This window comes from Idiotropiscis lumnitzeri, chromosome 12 (assembly GCF_059441095.1).
Source record: "Idiotropiscis lumnitzeri isolate Australia: NSW breed Sydney's pygmy pipehorse chromosome 12, RoL_Ilum_1.0, whole genome shotgun sequence".
NCBI lineage: Eukaryota > Metazoa > Chordata > Actinopteri > Syngnathiformes > Syngnathidae > Idiotropiscis > Idiotropiscis lumnitzeri.
In genome coordinates, this window is record NC_142402.1 from 1 (window position 1) to 24,250 (window position 24,250).

The window sequence follows — 24,250 nt, forward strand, 5'->3', positions numbered from 1 at the left end:
AACCCACGCCTCCTGGGGAGACTGCGACCTGAACGCAACGCCTTAGACCGCTCCGCCATCCTGGCAACTGGTAATGCTCTCTTGACTGTGTTTGCTTTGTTCTTGCTTGGTACTTTCAATGGGCACTGTCTGAGGTGGGATTCGAACCCACGCCTCCTGGGGAGACTGCGACCTGAACGCAACGCCTTAGACCGCTCCGCCATCCTGGCAACTGGTAATGCTCTCTTGACCGTGTTTCCTTTGTTCTTGCTTGGTACTTTCAATGGGTACTGTCTGAGGTGGGATTCAAACCCACGCCTCCTGGGGAGACTGCGACCTGAACACAACGCCTTAGACCGCTCCGCCATCCTGGCACCTGGTAATGCTCTCTTGAATGTGCTTGCTTTGTTCTTGCTTGGTACTTTCAATGGGCTCTGTCTGAGGCGGGATTCGAACCCACGCCTCCTGGGGAGACTGCGACCTGAACGCAACGCCTTAGACCGCTCCGCCATCCTGGCACCTGGTAATGCTCTCTTGAATGTGTTTGCTTTGTTCTTGCTTGGTACTTTCAATGGGCTCTGTCTGAGGTGGGATTCGAACCCACGCCTCCTGGGGAGACTGCGACCTGAACGCAACGCCTTAGACCGCTCCGCCATCCTGGCACCTAGTAATGCTCTCTTGAATGTGTTTGCTTTGTTCTTGCTTGGTACTTTCAATGGGCACTGTCTGAGGTGGGATTCGAACCCACGCCTCCTGGGGAGACTGCGACCTGAACGCAACGCCTTAGACCGCTTTGCCATCCTGGCAACTGATAATGCTCTCTTGACTGTGTTTGCTTTGTTCTTGCTTGGTAGTTTCAATGGGCACTGTCTGAGGTGGGATTCGAACCCACGCCTCCTGGGGAGACTGCGACCTGAACGCAGCGCCTTAGACCGCTCCGCCATCCTGGCAACTGGTAATGCTCTCTTGACTGTGTTTGCTTTGTTCTTGCTTGGTACTTTCAATGGGCACTGTCTGAGGTGGGATTCAAACCCACGCCTCCTGGGGAGACTGCGACCTGAACGCAGCGCCTTAGACAGCTCTGCCATCCCTGCAACTGGTAATGCTCTCTTGACTGTGTTTGCTTTGTTCTTGCTTGGTACTTTCAATGGGCTCTGTCTGAGGCGGGATTCGAACCCACGCCTCCTGGGGAGACTGCGACCTGAACGCAACGCCTTAGACCGCTCCGCCATCCTGGCACCTGGTTATGCTCTCTTGAATGTGTTTGCTTTGTTCTTGCTTGGTACTGTCAATGGGCTCTGTCTGAGGCGGGATTCGAACCCACGCCTCCTGGGGAGACTGCGACCTGAACGCAGCGCCTTAGACAGCTCTGCCATCCCTGCAACTGGTAATGCTCTCTTGACTGTGTTTGCTTTGTTCTTGCTTGGTACTTTCAATGGGCTCTGTCTGAGGCGGGATTCGAACCCACGCCTCCTGGGGAGACTGCGACCTGAACGCAGCGCCTTAGACAGCTCTGCCATCCCTGCAACTGGTAATGCTCTCTTGACTGTGTTTGCTTTGTTCTTGCTTGGTACTTTCAATGGGCTCTGTCTGAGGCGGGATTCGAACCCACGCCTCCTGGGGAGACTGCGACCTGAACGCAACGCCTTAGACCGCTCCGCCATCCTGGCACCTGGTAATGCTCTCTTGAATGTGTTTGTTTTGTTCTAGCTTGGTACCTTCAATGGGCTCTGTCTGAGGTGGGATTCGAACCCACGCCTCCTGGGGAGACTGCGACCTGAACGCTCCGCCATCCTTGCACCTGGTAATGCTCTCTTGAATGTGTTTGCTTTGTTCTTGCTTGGTACTTTCAATGGGCTCTGTCTGAGGTGGGATTCGAACCCACGCCTCCTGGGGAGACTGCGACCTGAACGCAACACCTGAGACCGCTCCGCTATCCTGGCAACTGGTAATGCTCTCTTGACTGTGTTTGCTTTGTACTTGCTTGGTACTTTCAATGGGCACTGTCTGAGGTGGGATTCGAACCCACGCCTCCTGGGGAGACTGCGACCTGAACGCAACACCTTAGACCGCTCCGCTATCCTGGCAACTGGTAATGCTCTCTTGACTGTGTTTGCTTTGTACTTGCTTGGTACTTTCAATGGGCTCTGTCTGAGGTGGGATTCGAACCCACGCCTCCTGGGGAGACTGCGACGTGAACGCAACGCCTTAGACCGTTCCGCCATCCTGGCAACTGGTAATGCTCTCTTGACTGTGTTTGCTTTGTTCTTGCTTGGTACTTTCAATGGGCACTGTCTGAGGTGGGATTTGAACCCACGCCTCCTGGGGAGACTGCGACCAGTACGCAATGCCTGAGACCGCTCTGCCATCTTATCATCTGGTAATGCTCTCTTGAATGTGTTTGCTTTGTTCTTGCTTGGTACTTTCAATTGGCTCTGTCTGAGGTGGGATTCGATCCCACGCCTCCTGGGGAGACTGCGACCTGAACTCAACGCCTGAGACCGCTCCGCCATCCTGGCACCTGGTAATAGAATAGAAATAGAAATAGAAATCCCTTTATTGTCATTGTACTCAAGTGTGCAACGAGATTAGAGGGCTCCCCTCTCCAGTGCAATACAACAATAATACAGACAAATATATAAATTAGATAAATAAAGAAGACAGTGCAATGGAATTCAGTACTGAATAGGGCATATAGAAACACATCACAATGCTGTTTTGCGAGGTTAGGGTGGTCTCGTGTGTGTGTGAGAGTTCAGTATGGAGATGGCTCTCGGAAAGAAACTGTTTCTCAGTCTATTGGTCCTTGATTTGATGCATCTGTAGCGCCTGCCAGAGGGCAACAGGTCGAACAGGTGTGAGTTTGGGTGGGTATTGTCATTGACGATGTTGAGAGCCCTTCTGAGGCACCGGGCGGTGTAGATGTCCGACAGTGGGGGGAGAGGGCAGCCAATAATCCTTTGCGCTGTTTTGACTGTCCTCTGGAGCCTCACTCTGTCCGCCTCAGTGCAGCCGCTGTACCAGGTGGAGACACAGTACGTCAGCAGGCTCTCGATGGACGAGTGGTAGAAGGCCAGCAGCAGCTTCCTGTCCAGGTTGAATTTCCTGAGGACTCTCAGGAAGTGCAGACGTTGGCGGACCTTCTTTACCACTGCTGTGGTGTTGTGACTCCAAGAAAGGTCATCGGAGATCTGTACTCCCAGGAACTTGAACGTGTGGACCCTCTCCACACACACGCCTTCGATGCAGAGGGGGGGCGGCAGCGTCTTGTTCCTCCTGAAGTCGACGACAATCTCCTTTGTTTTAGCAGAGTTAAGGTGCAGTCTGTTGTCCTTGCACCAAGTTGTCAGTCTCTTTACCTCCTCTCTGTAGGCTGTCTCGTCACCTTCCGAGATCAGACCGACCACTGTCGTGTCGTCAGCAAACTTGACGATGGTGTTGTTGCCGTGGGCCGGGCTGCAGTCGTAGGTGTAGAGGGCGTACAGGAGAGGGCTCAGCACGCATCCTTGGGGGGAACCGGTGCTCAGCATGAGGGTGGAGGACGTGTAGGGGCCGAGCAACACAGTCTGGGGTCTGTTGGTCAGAAAGTCCTTAATCCAGATGCGTGTGAGGGCAGGGAGGCCGAGAGTGTCCAGTTTGGCGACGAGGATGTCTGGGATGATCGTGTTGAATGCCGAGCTGTAGTCCACAAAGAGCATCCTTGCATAGCTCTGCTGTCGTTCCAGGTGGCCCAGCACAACATGCAGAGCAGTGTCGATGGCGTCCTCAGTGGATCTGTTAGCCCGGTATGCAAACTGGTAGGGGTCCAGAGTGGGAGGAAGGCAGTCCCTGATGTGCTGGAGAACCAGCCTCTCGAAGCACTTCATAATGACTGGTGTGAGAGCAACAGGACGGTAGTCATTCAGGTGGACGGCTGGTGACTTTTTGGGGACAGGAATAATGGTGGAAGTTTTCAAGCAGGAGGGGATGACTGCCTGAGCCAGGGAGCGGTTGAAGATCCTGCAGAAAACATGTGACAGTTGGTGGGCACATGCTCTGAGGACCTTGCCTGGTATTCCGTCGGGTCCAGTAGCTTTCCTGGGGTTGACCGCCAGGAGCGCGCGCCTCACATCGTGTTCCTCTACGATGAGTGGGGGGGAGTTGGAGCTTGAAGTGCGGGGGTGTGACGGTTGGGGCGAGTCAAAGCGAGCGAAGAAGCAGTTAAGCTCCTCTGCCAGCGATGCACTCGGGTCTACAGAGGTCGTGCTGCTGCCACGGAAGTTGGTGATGCTCCGTAGACCCTGCCACACCTCCCGTGGCCTGTTACTGGCAAGGTGGGCCTCCAGCCTCCCCTTGTAGGTTGCCTTGGCTAGCTTGATGCCTTTGCTCAGGTCAGCACGAGCCACCCTGTACTGGGCTTTGTCGCCTGACCTGAAGGCAGCGTCACGGGCCTTGAGGAGAGAGCGAACCCTGCTGGACATCCAGGGCTTCGCATTTGGAAAGGTCCGTATAGTCTTATGTTGGGACACAGTTTCCATGCAGAACTTGATGTAGTCCAGTACACAGTGCGTGTAGACATCAAGGTCCTGATGATCAAAGAGGTCCCAGTTTGTGTCATGAAAGCAGTCCTGTAATTCACTCATGGCGTCGTCACGCCAGGTTTTCACAGTCTTTGTGGTAGGCCTGAATCTGCGCCTGAGAGGGGTGTACGCAGGTGCGAGCTGCAAGGACAGGTGGTCTGACTGGCCGAGAGGGGCGAGTGGGAGGGCTCTGTATGCGTGCTTGATGTTCGAGTACACATGGTCGAGAGTGTTGTCTCCCCTCGTTGGGCACTTGACATGCTGGTGAAACTCTGGGAGTACAGTCTTTAAATTGGCCTTATTAAAGTCTCCCGCTACTACGTGAACGCCATCAGGGTGGGCCCGCTGATGTTTATTGATGACGCACGCGAGTAGCGAGAGCGCCGTGCTAGTGCTAGCGTCGGGAGGGATGTAAACAGCTGTGACAATCACTACCGTTAGCTCCCTCGGGAGAAAATAAGGCCGGCATTTAACGGACATGAACTCGATGTCGGGGGAAGAGTGCTTCTCGACGATCGTGCTATCGCCGCACCAGTTCTCATGCACGTAAACACAGAGCCCCCCGCCCCTCCTCTTACCGGTGTCCCTCGTCCGATCCGCGCGATGTAGCGAGCGCCCGGCCAGCTGGATGCTAGAGTCGGGGACGTCTGCGTGCAGCCAGGTTTCCGTGACGACGATCACACTGCTATCGCGCACATAGCGGTTTCCCAGGATTTGTAATCCCAGGTCGTCGATTTTGTGGACCACGGATCTGGCGTTGGTGAGGTGCAGACTCGGTAGTGGTTGCCTATGGGGCTGCCGTCGCAGCCGTTGCAAGACACCGGACCTGCAGCCTCGCTTCTGCTTCCTCTCTCTGCGTCGCCTGCGCCGCCTCCCGGCCCCGATGACCAGCCATGGTGAGCCGGGCAGCCTCGCCAGTTCGTTCGGAATTTTGCGATCATAGCAAAATTCCTCTGTGATGGTTATTTCGCATCGATATCCAATGTTCACGATGTCTTGGCGGGTATATCGATGTTGTGCCTCAGTTGATGCCAATAAGAGCAAGCAAACACTAATAAAAAGTAAAAAGGAGCACTGTGAGGGGGAGCTGTTAGCCGCTGCGTCCATGCGCGCCGCCATCTTGGAATTTAGATGCTCTCTTGAATGTGTTTGCTTTGTTCTTGCTTGGTACTTTCAATAGGCTCTGTCTGAGGCGGGATTCGAACCCAGGCCTCCTGGGGAGACTGCGACCTGAACGCAACGCCTTAGACCGCTCCGCCATCCTGGCACCTGGTAATGCTCTCTTGAATGTGGTTGCTTTGTTCTTGCTTGGTACTTTCAATGGGCTCTGTCTGAGGCGGGATTCTAAACCACGCCTCCTGGGGAGACTGCGACCTGAACGCAACGCCTTAGACCGCTCCGCCATCCTGGCACCTGGTAATGCTCTCTTGAATGTGTTTGCTTTGTTCTTGCTTGGTACTTTCAATGGGTACTGTCTGAGGTGGGATTCAAACCCACGCCTCCTGGGGAGACTGCGACCTGAACACAACGCCTTAGACCGCTCCGCCATCCTGGCACCTGGTAATGCTCTCTTGAATGTGCTTGCTTTGTTCTTGCTTGGTACTTTCAATGGGCTCTGTCTGAGGCGGGATTCGAACCCACGCCTCCTGGGGAGAGTGCGACCTGAACGCAACGCCTTAGACCGCTCCGCCATCCTGGCAACTGGTAATGCTCTCTTGACTGTGTTTGCTTTGTTCTTGCTTGGTACTTTCAATGGGCACTGTCTGAGGTGGGATTCGAACCCACGCCTCCTGGGGAGACTGCGACCTGAACGCAACGCCTTAGACCGCTCCGCCATCCTGGCAACTGGTAATGCTCTCTTGACCGTGTTTCCTTTGTTCTTGCTTGGTACTTTCAATGGGTACTGTCTGAGGTGGGATTCAAACCCACGCCTCCTGGGGAGACTGCGACCTCAACACAACGCCTTAGACCGCTCCGCCATCCTGGCACCTGGTAATGCTCTCTTGAATGTGCTTGCTTTGTTCTTGCTTGGTACTTTCAATGGGCTCTGTCTGAGGCGGGATTCGAACCCACGCCTCCTGGGGAGACTGCGACCTGAACGCAACGCCTTAGACCGCTCCGCCATCCTGGCACCTGGTAATGCTCTCTTGAATGTGTTTGCTTTGTTCTTGCTTGGTACTTTCAATGGGCACTGTCTGAGGTGGGATTCGAACCCACGCCTCCTGGGGAGACTGCGACCTGAACGCAACGCCTTAGACCGCTCCGCCATCCTGGCACCTAGTAATGCTCTCTTGAATGTGTTTGCTTTGTTCTTGCTTGGTACTTTCAATGGGCACTGTCTGAGGTGGGATTCGAACCCACGCCTCCTGGGGAGACTGCGACCTGAACGCAACGCCTTAGACCGCTTTGCCATCCTGGCAACTGATAATGCTCTCTTGACTGTGTTTGCTTTGTTCTTGCTTGGTAGTTTCAATGGGCACTGTCTGAGGTGGGATTCGAACCCACGCCTCCTGGGGAGACTGCGACCTGAACGCAGCGCCTTAGACCGCTCCGCCATCCTGGCAACTGGTAATGCTCTCTTGACTGTGTTTGCTTTGTTCTTGCTTGGTACTTTCAATGGGCACTGTCTGAGGTGGGATTCAAACCCACGCCTCCTGGGGAGACTGCGACCTGAACGCAGCGCCTTAGACAGCTCTGCCATCCCTGCAACTGGTAATGCTCTCTTGACTGTGTTTGCTTTGTTCTTGCTTGGTACTTTCAATGGGTACTGTCTGAGGTGGGATTCAAACCCACGCCTCCTGGGGAGACTGCGACCTGAACACAACGCCTTAGACCGCTCCGCCATCCTGGCACCTGGTAATGCTCTCTTGAATGTGCTTGCTTTGTTCTTGCTTGGTACTTTCAATGGGCTCTGTCTGAGGCGGGATTCGAACCCACGCCTCCTGGGGAGACTGCGACCTGAACGCAACGCCTTAGACCGCTCCGCCATCCTGGCACCTGGTAATGCTCTCTTGAATGTGTTTGCTTTGTTCTTGCTTGGTACTTTCAATGGGCTCTGTCTGAGGTGGGATTCGAACCCACGCCTCCTGGGGAGACTGCGACCTGAACGCAACGCCTTAGACCGCTCCGCCATCCTGGCACCTAGTAATGCTCTCTTGAATGTGTTTGCTTTGTTCTTGCTTGGTACTTTCAATGGGCACTGTCTGAGGTGGGATTCGAACCCACGCCTCCTGGGGAGACTGCGACCTGAACGCAACGCCTTAGACCGCTTTGCCATCCTGGCAACTGATAATGCTCTCTTGACTGTGTTTGCTTTGTTCTTGCTTGGTAGTTTCAATGGGCACTGTCTGAGGTGGGATTCGAACCCACGCCTCCTGGGGAGACTGCGACCTGAACGCAACGCCTTAGACCGCTCCGCCATCCTGGCACCTAGTAATGCTCTCTTGAATGTGTTTGCTTTGTTCTTGCTTGGTACTTTCAATGGGCACTGTCTGAGGTGGGATTCGAACCCACGCCTCCTGGGGAGACTGCGACCTGAACGCAACGCCTTAGACCGCTTTGCCATCCTGGCAACTGATAATGCTCTCTTGACTGTGTTTGCTTTGTTCTTGCTTGGTAGTTTCAATGGGCACTGTCTGAGGTGGGATTCGAACCCACGCCTCCTGGGGAGACTGCGACCTGAACGCAGCGCCTTAGACCGCTCCGCCATCCTGGCAACTGGTAATGCTCTCTTGACTGTGTTTGCTTTGTTCTTGCTTGGTACTTTCAATGGGCACTGTCTGAGGTGGGATTCAAACCCACGCCTCCTGGGGAGACTGCGACCTGAACGCAGCGCCTTAGACAGCTCTGCCATCCCTGCAACTGGTAATGCTCTCTTGACTGTGTTTGCTTTGTTCTTGCTTGGTACTTTCAATGGGCTCTGTCTGAGGCGGGATTCGAACCCACGCCTCCTGGGGAGACTGCGACCTGAACGCAACGCCTTAGACCGCTCCGCCATCCTGGCAACTGGTAATGCTCTCTTGACCGTGTTTCCTTTGTTATTGCTTGGTACTTTCAATGGGCTCTGTCTGAGGTGGGATTCGAACACACGCCTCCTGGGGAGACTGCGACCTGAACGCAGCGCCTTAGACCGCTCCGCCATCCTGGCAACTGGTAATGCTCTCTTGACCGTGTTTGCTTTGTTTTTGCTTGGTACTTTCAATGGGCTCTGTCTGAGGCGGGATTCGAACCCACGCCTCCAGGGGAGACTGCGACCTGAACGCAACGCCTTAGACCGCTCCGCCATCCTGGCAACTGGTAATGCTCTCTTGACCGTGTTTCCTTTGTTATTGCTTGGTACTTTCAATGGGCTCTGTCTGAGGTGGGATTCGAACACACGCCTCCTGGGGAGACTGCGACCTGAACGCAGCGCCTTAGACCGCTCCGCCATCCTGGCACCTGGTAATGCTCTCTTGAATGTGTTTGCTTTGTTCTTGCTTGGTACTTTCAATGGGCTCTGTCTGAGGCGGGATTCGAACCCACGCCTCCTGGGGAGACTGCGACCAGAACGCAGCGCCTTAGACCGCTCTGCAATCCTGGCAACTGGTAATGCTCTCTTGACTGTGTTTGCTTTGTTCTTGCTTGGTACTTTCAATGGGCTCTTTCTGAGGCGGGATTCAACCCACGCCTCCTGGGGAGACTGCGACCTGAACGCAACGCCTTAGACCGCTCCGCCATCCTGGCACCTGGTAATGCTCTCTTGAATGTGTTTGCTTTGTTCTTGCTTGGTACTTTCAATGGGCTCTGTCTGAGGCGGGATTCGAACCCACGCCTCCTGGGGAGACTGCGACCTGAACGCAACGCCTTAGACCGCTCCGCCATCCTGGCAACTGGTAATGCTCTCTTGACTGTGTTTGCTTTGTTCTTGCTTGGTACTTTTAATGGGCACTGTCTGAGGTGGGATTCGAACCCACGCCTCCTGGGGAGACTGCGACCTGAACGCAACGCCTTAGACCGCTCCGCCATCCTGGCAACTGGTAATGCTCTCTTGACCGTGTTTCCTTTGTTCTTGCTTGGTACTTTCAATGGGTACTGTCTGAGGTGGGATTCAAACCCACGCCTCCTGGGGAGACTGCGACCTGAACGCAACGCCTTAGACCGCTCCGCCATCCTGGCACCTAGTAATGCTCTCTTGAATGTGTTTGCTTTGTTCTTGCTTGGTACTTTCAATGGGCACTGTCTGAGGAGGGATTCGAACCCACGCCTCCTGGGGAGACTGCGACCTGAACGCAACGCCTTAGACCGCTTTGCCATCCTGGCAACTGATAATGCTCTCTTGACTGTGTTTGCTTTGTTCTTGCTTGGTAGTTTCAATGGGCACTGTCTGAGGTGGGATTCGAACCCACGCCTCCTGGGGAGACTGCGACCTGAACGCAACGCCTTAGACCGCTCCGCCATCCTGGCACCTAGTAATGCTCTCTTGAATGTGTTTGCTTTGTTCTTGCTTGGTACTTTCAATGGGCACTGTCTGAGGTGGGATTCGAACCCACGCCTCCTGGGGAGACTGCGACCTGAACGCAACGCCTTAGACCGCTTTGCCATCCTGGCAACTGATAATGCTCTCTTGACTGTGTTTGCTTTGTTCTTGCTTGGTAGTTTCAATGGGCACTGTCTGAGGTGGGATTCGAACCCACGCCTCCTGGGGAGACTGCGACCTGAACGCAGCGCCTTAGACCGCTCCGCCATCCTGGCAACTGGTAATGCTCTCTTGACTGTGTTTGCTTTGTTCTTGCTTGGTACTTTCAATGGGCACTGTCTGAGGTGGGATTCAAACCCACGCCTCCTGGGGAGACTGCGACCTGAACGCAGCGCCTTAGACAGCTCTGCCATCCCTGCAACTGGTAATGCTCTCTTGACTGTGTTTGCTTTGTTCTTGCTTGGTACTTTCAATGGGTACTGTCTGAGGTGGGATTCAAACCCACGCCTCCTGGGGAGACTGCGACCTGAACACAACGCCTTAGACCGCTCCGCCATCCTGGCACCTGGTAATGCTCTCTTGAATGTGCTTGCTTTGTTCTTGCTTGGTACTTTCAATGGGCTCTGTCTGAGGCGGGATTCGAACCCACGCCTCCTGGGGAGACTGCGACCTGAACGCAACGCCTTAGACCGCTCCGCCATCCTGGCACCTGGTAATGCTCTCTTGAATGTGTTTGCTTTGTTCTTGCTTGGTACTTTCAATGGGCTCTGTCTGAGGTGGGATTCGAACCCACGCCTCCTGGGGAGACTGCGACCTGAACGCAACGCCTTAGACCGCTCCGCCATCCTGGCACCTAGTAATGCTCTCTTGAATGTGTTTGCTTTGTTCTTGCTTGGTACTTTCAATGGGCACTGTCTGAGGTGGGATTCGAACCCACGCCTCCTGGGGAGACTGCGACCTGAACGCAACGCCTTAGACCGCTTTGCCATCCTGGCAACTGATAATGCTCTCTTGACTGTGTTTGCTTTGTTCTTGCTTGGTAGTTTCAATGGGCACTGTCTGAGGTGGGATTCGAACCCACGCCTCCTGGGGAGACTGCGACCTGAACGCAACGCCTTAGACCGCTCCGCCATCCTGGCACCTAGTAATGCTCTCTTGAATGTGTTTGCTTTGTTCTTGCTTGGTACTTTCAATGGGCACTGTCTGAGGTGGGATTCGAACCCACGCCTCCTGGGGAGACTGCGACCTGAACGCAACGCCTTAGACCGCTTTGCCATCCTGGCAACTGATAATGCTCTCTTGACTGTGTTTGCTTTGTTCTTGCTTGGTAGTTTCAATGGGCACTGTCTGAGGTGGGATTCGAACCCACGCCTCCTGGGGAGACTGCGACCTGAACGCAGCGCCTTAGACCGCTCCGCCATCCTGGCAACTGGTAATGCTCTCTTGACTGTGTTTGCTTTGTTCTTGCTTGGTACTTTCAATGGGCACTGTCTGAGGTGGGATTCAAACCCACGCCTCCTGGGGAGACTGCGACCTGAACGCAGCGCCTTAGACAGCTCTGCCATCCCTGCAACTGGTAATGCTCTCTTGACTGTGTTTGCTTTGTTCTTGCTTGGTACTTTCAATGGGCTCTGTCTGAGGCGGGATTCGAACCCACGCCTCCTGGGGAGACTGCGACCTGAACGCAACGCCTTAGACCGCTCCGCCATCCTGGCACCTGGTTATGCTCTCTTGAATGTGTTTGCTTTGTTCTTGCTTGGTACTGTCAATGGGCTCTGTCTGAGGCGGGATTCGAACCCACGCCTCCTGGGGAGACTGCGACCTGAACGCAGCGCCTTAGACAGCTCTGCCATCCCTGCAACTGGTAATGCTCTCTTGACTGTGTTTGCTTTGTTCTTGCTTGGTACTTTCAATGGGCTCTGTCTGAGGCGGGATTCGAACCCACGCCTCCTGGGGAGACTGCGACCTGAACGCAGCGCCTTAGACAGCTCTGCCATCCCTGCAACTGGTAATGCTCTCTTGACTGTGTTTGCTTTGTTCTTGCTTGGTACTTTCAATGGGCTCTGTCTGAGGCGGGATTCGAACCCACGCCTCCTGGGGAGACTGCGACCTGAACGCAACGCCTTAGACCGCTCCGCCATCCTGGCACCTGGTAATGCTCTCTTGAATGTGTTTGCTTTGTTCTAGCTTGGTACCTTCAATGGGCTCTGTCTGAGGTGGGATTCGAACCCACGCCTCCTGGGGAGACTGCGACCTGAACGCTCCGCCATCCTTGCACCTGGTAATGCTCTCTTGAATGTGTTTGCTTTGTTCTTGCTTGGTACTTTCAATGGGCTCTGTCTGAGGTGGGATTCGAACCCACGCCTCCTGGGGAGACTGCGACCTGAACGCAACACCTGAGACCGCTCCGCTATCCTGGCAACTGGTAATGCTCTCTTGACTGTGTTTGCTTTGTACTTGCTTGGTACTTTCAATGGGCACTGTCTGAGGTGGGATTCGAACCCACGCCTCCTGGGGAGACTGCGACCTGAACGCAACACCTTAGACCGCTCCGCTATCCTGGCAACTGGTAATGCTCTCTTGACTGTGTTTGCTTTGTACTTGCTTGGTACTTTCAATGGGCTCTGTCTGAGGTGGGATTCGAACCCACGCCTCCTGGGGAGACTGCGACGTGAACGCAACGCCTTAGACCGTTCCGCCATCCTGGCAACTGGTAATGCTCTCTTGACTGTGTTTGCTTTGTTCTTGCTTGGTACTTTCAATGGGCACTGTCTGAGGTGGGATTTGAACCCACGCCTCCTGGGGAGACTGCGACCAGTACGCAATGCCTGAGACCGCTCTGCCATCTTATCATCTGGTAATGCTCTCTTGAATGTGTTTGCTTTGTTCTTGCTTGGTACTTTCAATTGGCTCTGTCTGAGGTGGGATTCGATCCCACGCCTCCTGGGGAGACTGCGACCTGAACTCAACGCCTGAGACCGCTCCGCCATCCTGGCACCTGGTAATGCTCTCTTGAATGTGTTTGCTTTGTTCTTGCTTGGTACTTTCAATAGGCTCTGTCTGAGGCGGGATTCGAACCCAGGCCTCCTGGGGAGACTGCGACCTGAACTCAACGCCTTAGACCGCTCCGCCATCCTGGCACCTGGTAATGCTCTCTTGAATGTGGTTGCTTTGTTCTTGCTTGGTACTTTCAATGGGCTCTGTCTGAGGCGGGATTCTAAACCACGCCTCCTGGGGAGACTGCGACCTGAACGCAACGCCTTAGACCGCTCCGCCATCCTGGCACCTGGTAATGCTCTCTTGAATGTGTTTGCTTTGTTCTTGCTTGGTACTTTCAATGGGCTGTGTCTGAGGCGGGATTCGAACCCACGCCTCCTGGGGAGACTGCGACCTGAACGCAGCGCCTTAGACAGCTCTGCCATCCCTGCAACTGGTAATGCTCTCTTGACTGTGTTTGCTTTGTTCTTGCTTGGTACTTTCAATGGGCTCTGTCTGAGGCGGGATTCGAACCCACGCCTCCTGGGGAGACTGCGACCTGAACGCAACGCCTTAGACCGCTCCGCCATCCTGGCAACTGGTAATGCTCTCTTGACTGTGTTTGCTTTGTTCTTGCTTGGTACTTTCAATGGGCACTGTCTGAGGTGGGATTCGAACCCACGCCTCCTGGGGAGACTGCGACCTGAACGCAACGCCTTAGACTGCTCCGCCATCCTGGCACCTGGTAATGCTTTCTTGAATGTGTTTGCTTTGTTCTTGCTTGGTACTTTCAATGGGCTCTGTCTGAGGCGGGATTCGAACCCACGCCTCCTGGGGAGACTGCGACCTGAACGCAGCGCCTTAGACCGCTCCGCCATCCTGGCAACTGGTAATGCTCTCTTGACTGTGTTTGCTTTGTTCTTGCTTGGTACTTTCAATGGGCTCTGTCTGAGGCGGGATTCGAACCCACGCCTCCTGGGGAGACTGCGACCTGAACGCAACGCCTTAGACCGCTCCGCAATCCTGGCACCTGGTAATGCTCTCTTGAATGTGTTTGCTTTGTTCTTGCTTGGTACTTTCAATGGGCACTGTCTGAGGTGGGATTCGAACCCACGCCTCCTGGGGAGACTGCAACCTGAACGCAACGCCTTAGACCGTTCCGCCATCCTGGCAACTGGTAATGCTCTCTTGACTGTGTTTGCTTTGTTCTTGCTTGGTACTTTCAATGGGCACTGTCTGAGGTGGGATTCGAACCCACGCCTCCTGGGGAGACTGCGACCTGAACGCAACGCCTGAGACCGTTCCGCCATCTTATCATCTGGTAATGCTCTCTTGACTGTGTTTGCTTTGTTCTTGCTTGGTACTTTCAATGGGCACTGTCTGAGGTGGGATTCGAACCCACGCCTCCTGGGGAGACTGCGACCTGAACGCAACGCCTGAGACCGCTCTGCCATCTTATCATCTGGTAATGCTCTCTTGACTGTGTTTGCTCTGTTCTTGCTTGGTACTTTCAATGGGCTCTGTCTGAGGTGGGATTCGAACCCACGCCTCCTGGGGAGACTGCGACCTGAACGCAACGCCTGAGACTGCTCCGCCATCCTGGCAACTGGTAATGCTCTCTTGACCGTGTTTCCTTTGTTATTACTTGGTACTTTCAATGGGCTCTGTCTGAGGTGGGATTCGAACACACGCCTCCTGGGGAGACTGCGACCTGAACGCAACGCCTTAGACCGCTCCGCCATCCTGGCAACTGGTAATGCTCTCTTGACCGTGTTTCCTTTGTTATTGCTTGGTACTTTCAATGGGCTCTGTCTGAGGCGGGATTCGAACCCACGCCTCCTGGGGAGACTGCGACCTGAACGCAGCGCCTTAGACTGCTCTGCAATCCTGGCAACTGGTAATGCTCTCTTGACTGTGTTTGCTTTGTTCTTGCTTGGTACTTTCAATGGTCTCTTTCTGAGGCGGGATTCGAACCCACGCCTCCTGGGGAGACTGCGACCTGAACACAACGCCTTAGACCGCTCCGCCATCCTGGCACCTGGTAATGCTCTGTTGAATGTGCTTGCTTTGTTCTTGCTTGGTACTTTCAATGGGCTCTGTCTGAGGCGGGATTCGAACCCACGCCTCCTGGGGAGACTGCGACCTGAACGCAACGCCTTAGACCGCTCCGCCATCCTGGCACCTGGTAATGCTCTCTTGAATGTGTTTGCTTTGTTCTTGCTTGGTACTTTCAATGGGCTCTGTCTGAGGTGGGATTCAAACCCACGCTTCCTGGGGAGACTGCGACCTGAACGCAACGCTTTAGACCGCTCCGCCATCCTGGCAACTGGTAATGCTCTCTTGACTGTGTTTACTTTGTTCTTGCTTGGTACTTTCAATGGGCACTGTCTGAGGTGGGATTCGAACCCACGCCTCCTGGGGAGACTGCGACCTGAACGCAACGCCTTAGACCGCTCCGCCATCCTGGCACCTGGTAATGCTCTCTTGACTGTGTTTGCTTTGTTTTTGCTTGGTACTTTCAATCGGTTCTGTCTGAGGCGGTATTCGAACCCACGCCTCCAGGGGAGACTGCGACCTGAACGCAACGCCTTAGACCGCTCTGCAATCCTGGCAACTGGTACTGCTCTCTTGACTGTGTTTGCTTTGTTCTTGCTTGGTACTTTCAATGGGCTCTTTCTGAGGCGGGATTCGAACCCACGCCTCCTGGGGAGACTGCGACCTGAACGCAACGCCTTAGACCGCTCCGCCATCCTGACACCTGGTAATGCTCTCTTGAATGTGTTTGCTTTGTTCTTGCTTGGTACTTTCAATGGGCTCTGTCTGAGGTGGGATTCGAACCCACGCCTCCTGGGGAGACTGCGACCTGAACGCAACGCCTGAGACCGCTCTGCCATCTTATCATCTGGTAATGCTCTCTTGACTGTGTTTGCTCTGTTCTTGCTTGGTACTTTCAATGGGCTCTGTCTGAGGTGGGATTCGAACCCACGCCTCCTGGGGAGACTGCGACCTGAACGCAACGCCTTAGACCGCTCCGCCATCCTGGCAACTGGTAATGCTCTCTTGACCGTGTTTCCTTTGTTATTGCTTGGTACTTTCAATGGGCTCTGTCTGAGGTGGGATTCGAACACACGCCTCCTGGGGAGACTGCGACCTGAACGCAGCGCCTTAGACCGCTCCGCCATCCTGGCAACTGGTAATGCTCTCTTGACCGTGTTTGCTTTGTTTTTGCTTGGTACTTTCAATGGGCTCTGTCTGAGGCGGGATTCGAACCCACGCCTCCAGGGGAGACTGCGACCTGAACGCAACGCCTTAGACCGCTCCGCCATCCTGGCAACTGGTAATGCTCTCTTGACCGTGTTTCCTTTGTTATTGCTTGGTACTTTCAATGGGCTCTGTCTGAGGTGGGATTCGAACACACGCCTCCTGGGGAGACTGCGACCTGAACGCAGCGCCTTAGACCGCTCCGCCATCCTGGCAACTGGTAATGCTCTCTTGACCGTGTTTGCTTTGTTTTTGCTTGGTACTTTCAATGGGCTCTGTCTGAGGCGGGATTCGAACCCACGCCTCCAGGGGAGACTGCGACCTGAACGCAACGCCTTAGACCGCTCCGCCATCCTGGCAACTGGTAATGCTCTCTTGACCGTGTTTCCTTTGTTATTGCTTGGTACTTTCAATGGGCTCTGTCTGAGGCGGGATTCGAACCCACGCCTCCTGGGGAGACTGCGACCTGAACGCAACGCCTTAGACCGCTCCGCCATCCTGACACCTGGTAATGCTCTCTTGAATGTGTTTGCTTTGTTCTTGCTTGGTACTTTCAATGGGCTCTGTCTGAGGTGGGATTCGAACCCACGCCTCCTGGGGAGACTGCGACCTGAACGCAACGCCTGAGACCGCTCTGCCATCTTATCATCTGGTAATGCTCTCTTGACTGTGTTTGCTCTGTTCTTGCTTGGTACTTTCAATGGGCTCTGTCTGAGGTGGGATTCGAACCCACGCCTCCTGGGGAGACTGCGACCTGAACGCAACGCCTTAGACCGCTCCGCCATCCTGGCAACTGGTAATGCTCTCTTGACCGTGTTTCCTTTGTTATTGCTTGGTACTTTCAATGGGCTCTGTCTGAGGTGGGATTCGAACACACGCCTCCTGGGGAGACTGCGACCTGAACGCAGCGCCTTAGACCGCTCCGCCATCCTGGCAACTGGTAATGCTCTCTTGACCGTGTTTGCTTTGTTTTTGCTTGGTACTTTCAATGGGCTCTGTCTGAGGCGGGATTCGAACCCACGCCTCCAGGGGAGACTGCGACCTGAACGCAACGCCTTAGACCGCTCCGCCATCCTGGCAACTGGTAATGCTCTCTTGACCGTGTTTCCTTTGTTATTGCTTGGTACTTTCAATGGGCTCTGTCTGAGGTGGGATTCGAACACACGCCTCCTGGGGAGACTGCGACCTGAACGCAGCGCCTTAGACCGCTCCGCCATCCTGGCACCTGGTAATGCTCTCTTGAATGTGTTTGCTTTGTTCTTGCTTGGTACTTTCAATGGGCTCTGTCTGAGGCGGGATTCGAACCCACGCCTCCTGGGGAGACTGCGACCTGAACGCAGCGCCTTAGACCGCTCTGCAATCCTGGCAACTGGTAATGCTCTCTTGACTGTGTTTGCTTTGTTCTTGCTTGGTACTTTCAATGGGCTCTTTCTGAGGCGGGATTCAACCCACGCCTCCTGGGGAGACTGCGACCTGAACGCAACGCCTTAGACCGCTCCGCCATCCTGGCACCTGGTAATGCTCTCTTGAATGTGTTTGCTTTGTTCTTGCTTGGTACTTTCAATGGGCTCTGTCTGAGGCGGGATTCGAACCCACGCCTCCTGGGGAGACTGCGACCTGAACGCAACGCCTTAGACCGCTCCGCCATCCTGGCAACTGGTAATGCTCTCTTGACTGTGTTTGCTTTGTTCTTGCTTGGTACTTTTAATGGGCACTGTCTGAGGTGGGATTCGAACCCACGCCTCCTGGGGAGACTGCGACCTGAACGCAACGCCTTAGACCGCTCCGCCATCCTGGCAACTGGTAATGCTCTCTTGACCGTGTTTCCTTTGTTCTTGCTTGGTACTTTCAATGGGTACTGTCTGAGGTGGGATTCAAACCCACGCCTCCTGGGGAGACTGCGACCTGAACACAACGCCTTAGACCGCTCCGCCATCCTGGCACCTGGTAATGCTCTCTTGAATGTGCTTGCTTTGTTCTTGCTTGGTACTTTCAATGGGCTCTGTCTGAGGCGGGATTCGAACCCACGCCTCCTGGGGAGACTGCGACCTGAACGCAACGCCTTAGACCGCTCCGCCATCCTGGCAACTGGTAATGCTCTCTTGACTGTGTTTGCTTTGTTCTTGCTTGGTACTTTCAATGGGCACTGTCTGAGGTGGGATTCGAACCCACGCTTCCTGGGGAGACTGCGACCTGAACGCAACGCTTTAGACCGCTCCGCCATCCTGGCACCTGGTAATGCTCTCTTGAATGTGTTTGCTTTGTTCTTGCTTGGTACTTTCAATGGGCTCTGTCTGAGGCGGGATTCGAACCCACGCCTCCTGGGGAGACTGCGACCTGAACGCAGCGCCTTAGACCGCTCTGCAATCCTGGCAACTGGTAATGCTCTCTTGACTGTGTTTGCTTTGTTCTTGCTTGGTACTTTCAATGGGCTCTTTCTGAGGCGGGATTCAACCCACGCCTCCTGGGGAGACTGCGACCTGAACGCAACGCCTTAGACCGCTCCGCCATCCTGGCACCTGGTAATGCTCTCTTGAATGTGTTTGCTTTGTTCTTGCTTGGTACTTTCAATGGGCTCTGTCTGAGGCGGGATTCGAACCCACGCCTCCTGGGGAGACTGCGACCTGAACGCAACGCCTTAGACCGCTCCGCCATCCTGGCAACTGGTAATGCTCTCTTGACTGTGTTTGCTTTGTTCTTGCTTGGTACTTTTAATGGGCACTGTCTGAGGTGGGATTCGAACCCACGCCTCCTGGGGAGACTGCGACCTGAACGCAACGCCTTAGACCGCTCCGCCATCCTGGCAACTGGTAATGCTCTCTTGACCGTGTTTCCTTTGTTCTTGCTTGGTACTTTCAATGGGTACTGTCTGAGGTGGGATTCAAACCCACGCCTCCTGGGGAGACTGCGACCTGAACACAACGCCTTAGACTGCTCCGCCATCCTGGCACCTGGTAATGCTCTCTTGAATGTGCTTGCTTTGTTCTTGCTTGGTACTTTCAATGGGCTCTGTCTGAGGCGGGATTCGAACCCACGCCTCCTGGGGAGACTGCGACCTGAACGCAACGCCTTAGACCGCTCCGCCATCCTGGCAACTGGTAATGCTCTCTTGACTGTGTTTGCTTTGTTCTTGCTTGGTACTTTCAATGGGCACTGTCTGAGGTGGGATTCGAACCCACGCCTCCTGGGGAGACTGCGACCTGAACGCAACGCCTTAGACCGCTCCGCCATCCTGGCAACTGGTAATGCTCTCTTGACCGTGTTTCCTTTGTTCTTGCTTGGTACTTTCAATGGGTACTGTCTGAGGTGGGATTCAAACCCACGCCTCCTGGGGAGACTGCGACCTGAACACAACGCCTTAGACCGCTCCGCCATCCTGGCACCTGGTAATGCTCTCTTGAATGTGCTTGCTTTGTTCTTGCTTGGTACTTTCAATGGGCTCTGTCTGAGGCGGGATTCGAACCCACGCCTCCTGGGGAGACTGCGACCTGAACGCAACGCCTTAGACCGCTCCGCCATCCTGGCACCTGGTAATGCTCTCTTGAATGTGTTTGCTTTGTTCTTGCTTGGTACTTTCAATGGGCTCTGTCTGAGGTGGGATTCGAACCCACGCCTCCTGGGGAGACTGCGACCTGAACGCAACGCCTTAGACCGCTCCGCCATCCTGGCACCTAGTAATGCTCTCTTGAATGTGTTTGCTTTGTTCTTGCTTGGTACTTTCAATGGGCACTGTCTGAGGTGGGATTCGAACCCACGCCTCCTGGGGAGACTGCGACCTGAACGCAACGCCTTAGACCGCTTTGCCATCCTGGCAACTGATAATGCTCTCTTGACTGTGTTTGCTTTGTTCTTGCTTGGTAGTTTCAATGGGCACTGTCTGAGGTGGGATTCGAACCCACGCCTCCTGGGGAGACTGCGACCTGAACGCAGCGCCTTAGACCGCTCCGCCATCCTGGCAACTGGTAATGCTCTCTTGACTGTGTTTGCTTTGTTCTTGCTTGGTACTTTCAATGGGCACTGTCTGAGGTGGGATTCAAACCCACGCCTCCTGGGGAGACTGCGACCTGAACGCAGCGCCTTAGACAGCTCTGCCATCCCTGCAACTGGTAATGCTCTCTTGACTGTGTTTGCTTTGTTCTTGCTTGGTACTTTCAATGGGCTCTGTCTGAGGCGGGATTCGAACCCACGCCTCCTGGGGAGACTGCGACCTGAACGCAACGCCTTAGACCGCTCCGCCATCCTGGCACCTGGTTATGCTCTCTTGAATGTGTTTGCTTTGTTCTTGCTTGGTACTGTCAATGGGCTCTGTCTGAGGCGGGATTCGAACCCACGCCTCCTGGGGAGACTGCGACCTGAACGCAGCGCCTTAGACAGCTCTGCCATCCCTGCAACTGGTAATGCTCTCTTGACTGTGTTTGCTTTGTTCTTGCTTGGTACTTTCAATGGGCTCTGTCTGAGGCGGGATTCGAACCCACGCCTCCTGGGGAGACTGCGACCTGAACGCAGCGCCTTAGACAGCTCTGCCATCCCTGCAACTGGTAATGCTCTCTTGACTGTGTTTGCTTTGTTCTTGCTTGGTACTTTCAATGGGCTCTGTCTGAGGCGGGATTCGAACCCACGCCTCCTGGGGAGACTGCGACCTGAACGCAACGCCTTAGACCGCTCCGCCATCCTGGCACCTGGTAATGCTCTCTTGAATGTGTTTGCTTTGTTCTAGCTTGGTACCTTCAATGGGCTCTGTCTGAGGTGGGATTCGAACCCACGCCTCCTGGGGAGACTGCGACCTGAACGCTCCGCCATCCTTGCACCTGGTAATGCTCTCTTGAATGTGTTTGCTTTGTTCTTGCTTGGTACTTTCAATGGGCTCTGTCTGAGGTGGGATTCGAACCCACGCCTCCTGGGGAGACTGCGACCTGAACGCAACACCTGAGACCGCTCCGCTATCCTGGCAACTGGTAATACTCTCTTGACTGTGTTTGCTTTGTACTTGCTTGGTACTTTCAATGGGCACTGTCTGAGGTGGGATTCGAACCCACGCCTCCTGGGGAGACTGCGACCTGAACGCAACACCTTAGACCGCTCCGCTATCCTGGCAACTGGTAATGCTCTCTTGACTGTGTTTGCTTTGTACTTGCTTGGTACTTTCAATGGGCTCTGTCTGAGGTGGGATTCGAACCCACGCCTCCTGGGGAGACTGCGACGTGAACGCAACGCCTTAGACCGTTCCGCCATCCTGGCAACTGGTAATGCTCTCTTGACTGTGTTTGCTTTGTTCTTGCTTGGTACTTTCAATGGGCACTGTCTGAGGTGGGATTTGAACCCACGCCTCCTGGGGAGACTGCGACCAGTACGCAATGCCTGAGACCGCTCTGCCATCTTATCATCTGGTAATGCTCTCTTGAATGTGTTTGCTTTGTTCTTGCTTGGTACTTTCAATTGGCTCTGTCTGAGGTGGGATTCGATCCCACGCCTCCTGGGGAGACTGCGACCTGAACTCAACGCCTGAGACCGCTCCGCCATCCTGGCACCTGGTAATGCTCTCTTGAATGTGTTTGCTTTGTTCTTGCTTGGTACTTTCAATAGGCTCTGTCTGAGGCGGGATTCGAACCCAGGCCTCCTGGGGAGACTGCGACCTGAACGCAACGCCTTAGACCGCTCCGCCATCCTGGCACCTGGTAATGCTCTCTTGAATGTGGTTGCTTTGTTCTTGCTTGGTACTTTCAATGGGCTCTGTCTGAGGCGGGATTCTAAACCACGCCTCCTGGGGAGACTGCGACCTGAACGCAACGCCTTAGACCGCTCCGCCATCCTGGCACCTGGTAATGCTCTCTTGAATGTGTTTGCTTTGTTCTTGCTTGGTACTTTCAATGGGCTCTGTCTGAGGCGGGATTCGAACCCACGCCTCCTGGGGAGACTGCGACCTGAACGCAGCGCCTTAGACAGCTCTGCCATCCCTGCAACTGGTAATGCTCTCTTGACTGTGTTTGCTTTGTTCTTGCTTGGTACTTTCAATGGGCTCTGTCTGAGGCGGGATTCGAACCCACGCCTCCTGGGGAGACTGCGACCTGAACGCAACGCCTTAGACCGCTCCGCCATCCTGGCAACTGGTAATGCTCTCTTGACTGTGTTTGCTTTGTTCTTGCTTGGTACTTTCAATGGGCACTGTCTGAGGTGGGATTCGAACCCACGCCTCCTGGGGAGACTGCGACCTGAACGCAACGCCTTAGACCGCTCCGCCATCCTGGCACCTGGTAATGCTTTCTTGAATGTGTTTGCTTTGTTCTTGCTTGGTACTTTCAATGGGCTCTGTCTGAGGCGGGATTCGAACCCACGCCTCCTGGGGAGACTGCGACCTGAACGCAGCGCCTTAGACCGCTCCGCCATCCTGGCAACTGGTAATGCTCTCTTGACTGTGTTTGCTTTGTTCTTGCTTGGTACTTTCAATGGGCTCTGTCTGAGGCGGGATTCGAACCCACGCCTCCTGGGGAGACTGCGACCTGAACGCAACGCCTTAGACCGCTCCGCAATCCTGGCACCTGGTAATGCTCTCTTGAATGTGTTTGCTTTGTTCTTGCTTGGTACTTTCAATGGGCACTGTCTGAGGTGGGATTCGAACCCACGCCTCCTGGGGAGACTGCAACCTGAACGCAACGCCTTAGACCGTTCCGCCATCCTGGCAACTGGTAATGCTCTCTTGACTGTGTTTGCTTTGTTCTTGCTTGGTACTTTCAATGGGCACTGTCTGAGGTGGGATTCGAACCCACGCCTCCTGGGGAGACTGCGACCTGAACGCAACGCCTGAGACCGTTCCGCCATCTTATCATCTGGTAATGCTCTCTTGACTGTGTTTGCTTTGTTCTTGCTTGGTACTTTCAATGGGCACTGTCTGAGGTGGGATTCGAACCCACGCCTCCTGGGGAGACTGCGACCTGAACGCAACGCCTGAGACCGCTCTGCCATCTTATCATCTGGTAATGCTCTCTTGACTGTGTTTGCTCTGTTCTTGCTTGGTACTTTCAATGGGCTCTGTCTGAGGTGGGATTCGAACCCACGCCTCCTGGGGAGACTGCGACCTGAACGCAACGCCTGAGACTGCTCCGCCATCCTGGCAACTGGTAATGCTCTCTTGACCGTGTTTCCTTTGTTATTACTTGGTACTTTCAATGGGCTCTGTCTGAGGTGGGATTCGAACACACGCCTCCTGGGGAGACTGCGACCTGAACGCAACGCCTTAGACCGCTCCGCCATCCTGGCAACTGGTAATGCTCTCTTGACCGTGTTTCCTTTGTTATTGCTTGGTACTTTCAATGGGCTCTGTCTGAGGCGGGATTCGAACCCACGCCTCCTGGGGAGACTGCGACCTGAACGCAGCGCCTTAGACCGCTCTGCAATCCTGGCAACTGGTATTGCTCTCTTGACTGTGTTTGCTTTGTTCTTGCTTGGTACTTTCAATGGTCTCTTTCTGAGGCGGGATTCGAACCCACGCCTCCTGGGGAGACTGCGACCTGAACACAACGCCTTAGACCGCTCCGCCATCCTGGCACCTGGTAATGCTCTCTTGAATGTGCTTGCTTTGTTCTTGCTTGGTACTTTCAATGGGCTCTGTCTGAGGCGGGATTCGAACCCACGCCTCCTGGGGAGACTGCGACCTGAACGCAACGCCTTAGACCGCTCCGCCATCCTGGCACCTGGTAATGCTCTCTTGAATGTGTTTGCTTTGTTCTTGCTTGGTACTTTCAATGGGCTCTGTCTGAGGTGGGATTCAAACCCACGCTTCCTGGGGAGACTGCGACCTGAACGCAACGCTTTAGACCGCTCCGCCATCCTGGCAACTGGTAATGCTCTCTTGACTGTGTTTACTTTGTTCTTGCTTGGTACTTTCAATGGGCACTGTCTGAGGTGGGATTCGAACCCACGCCTCCTGGGGAGACTGCGACCTGAACGCAACGCCTTAGACCGCTCCGCCATCCTGGCACCTGGTAATGCTCTCTTGACTGTGTTTGCTTTGTTTTTGCTTGGT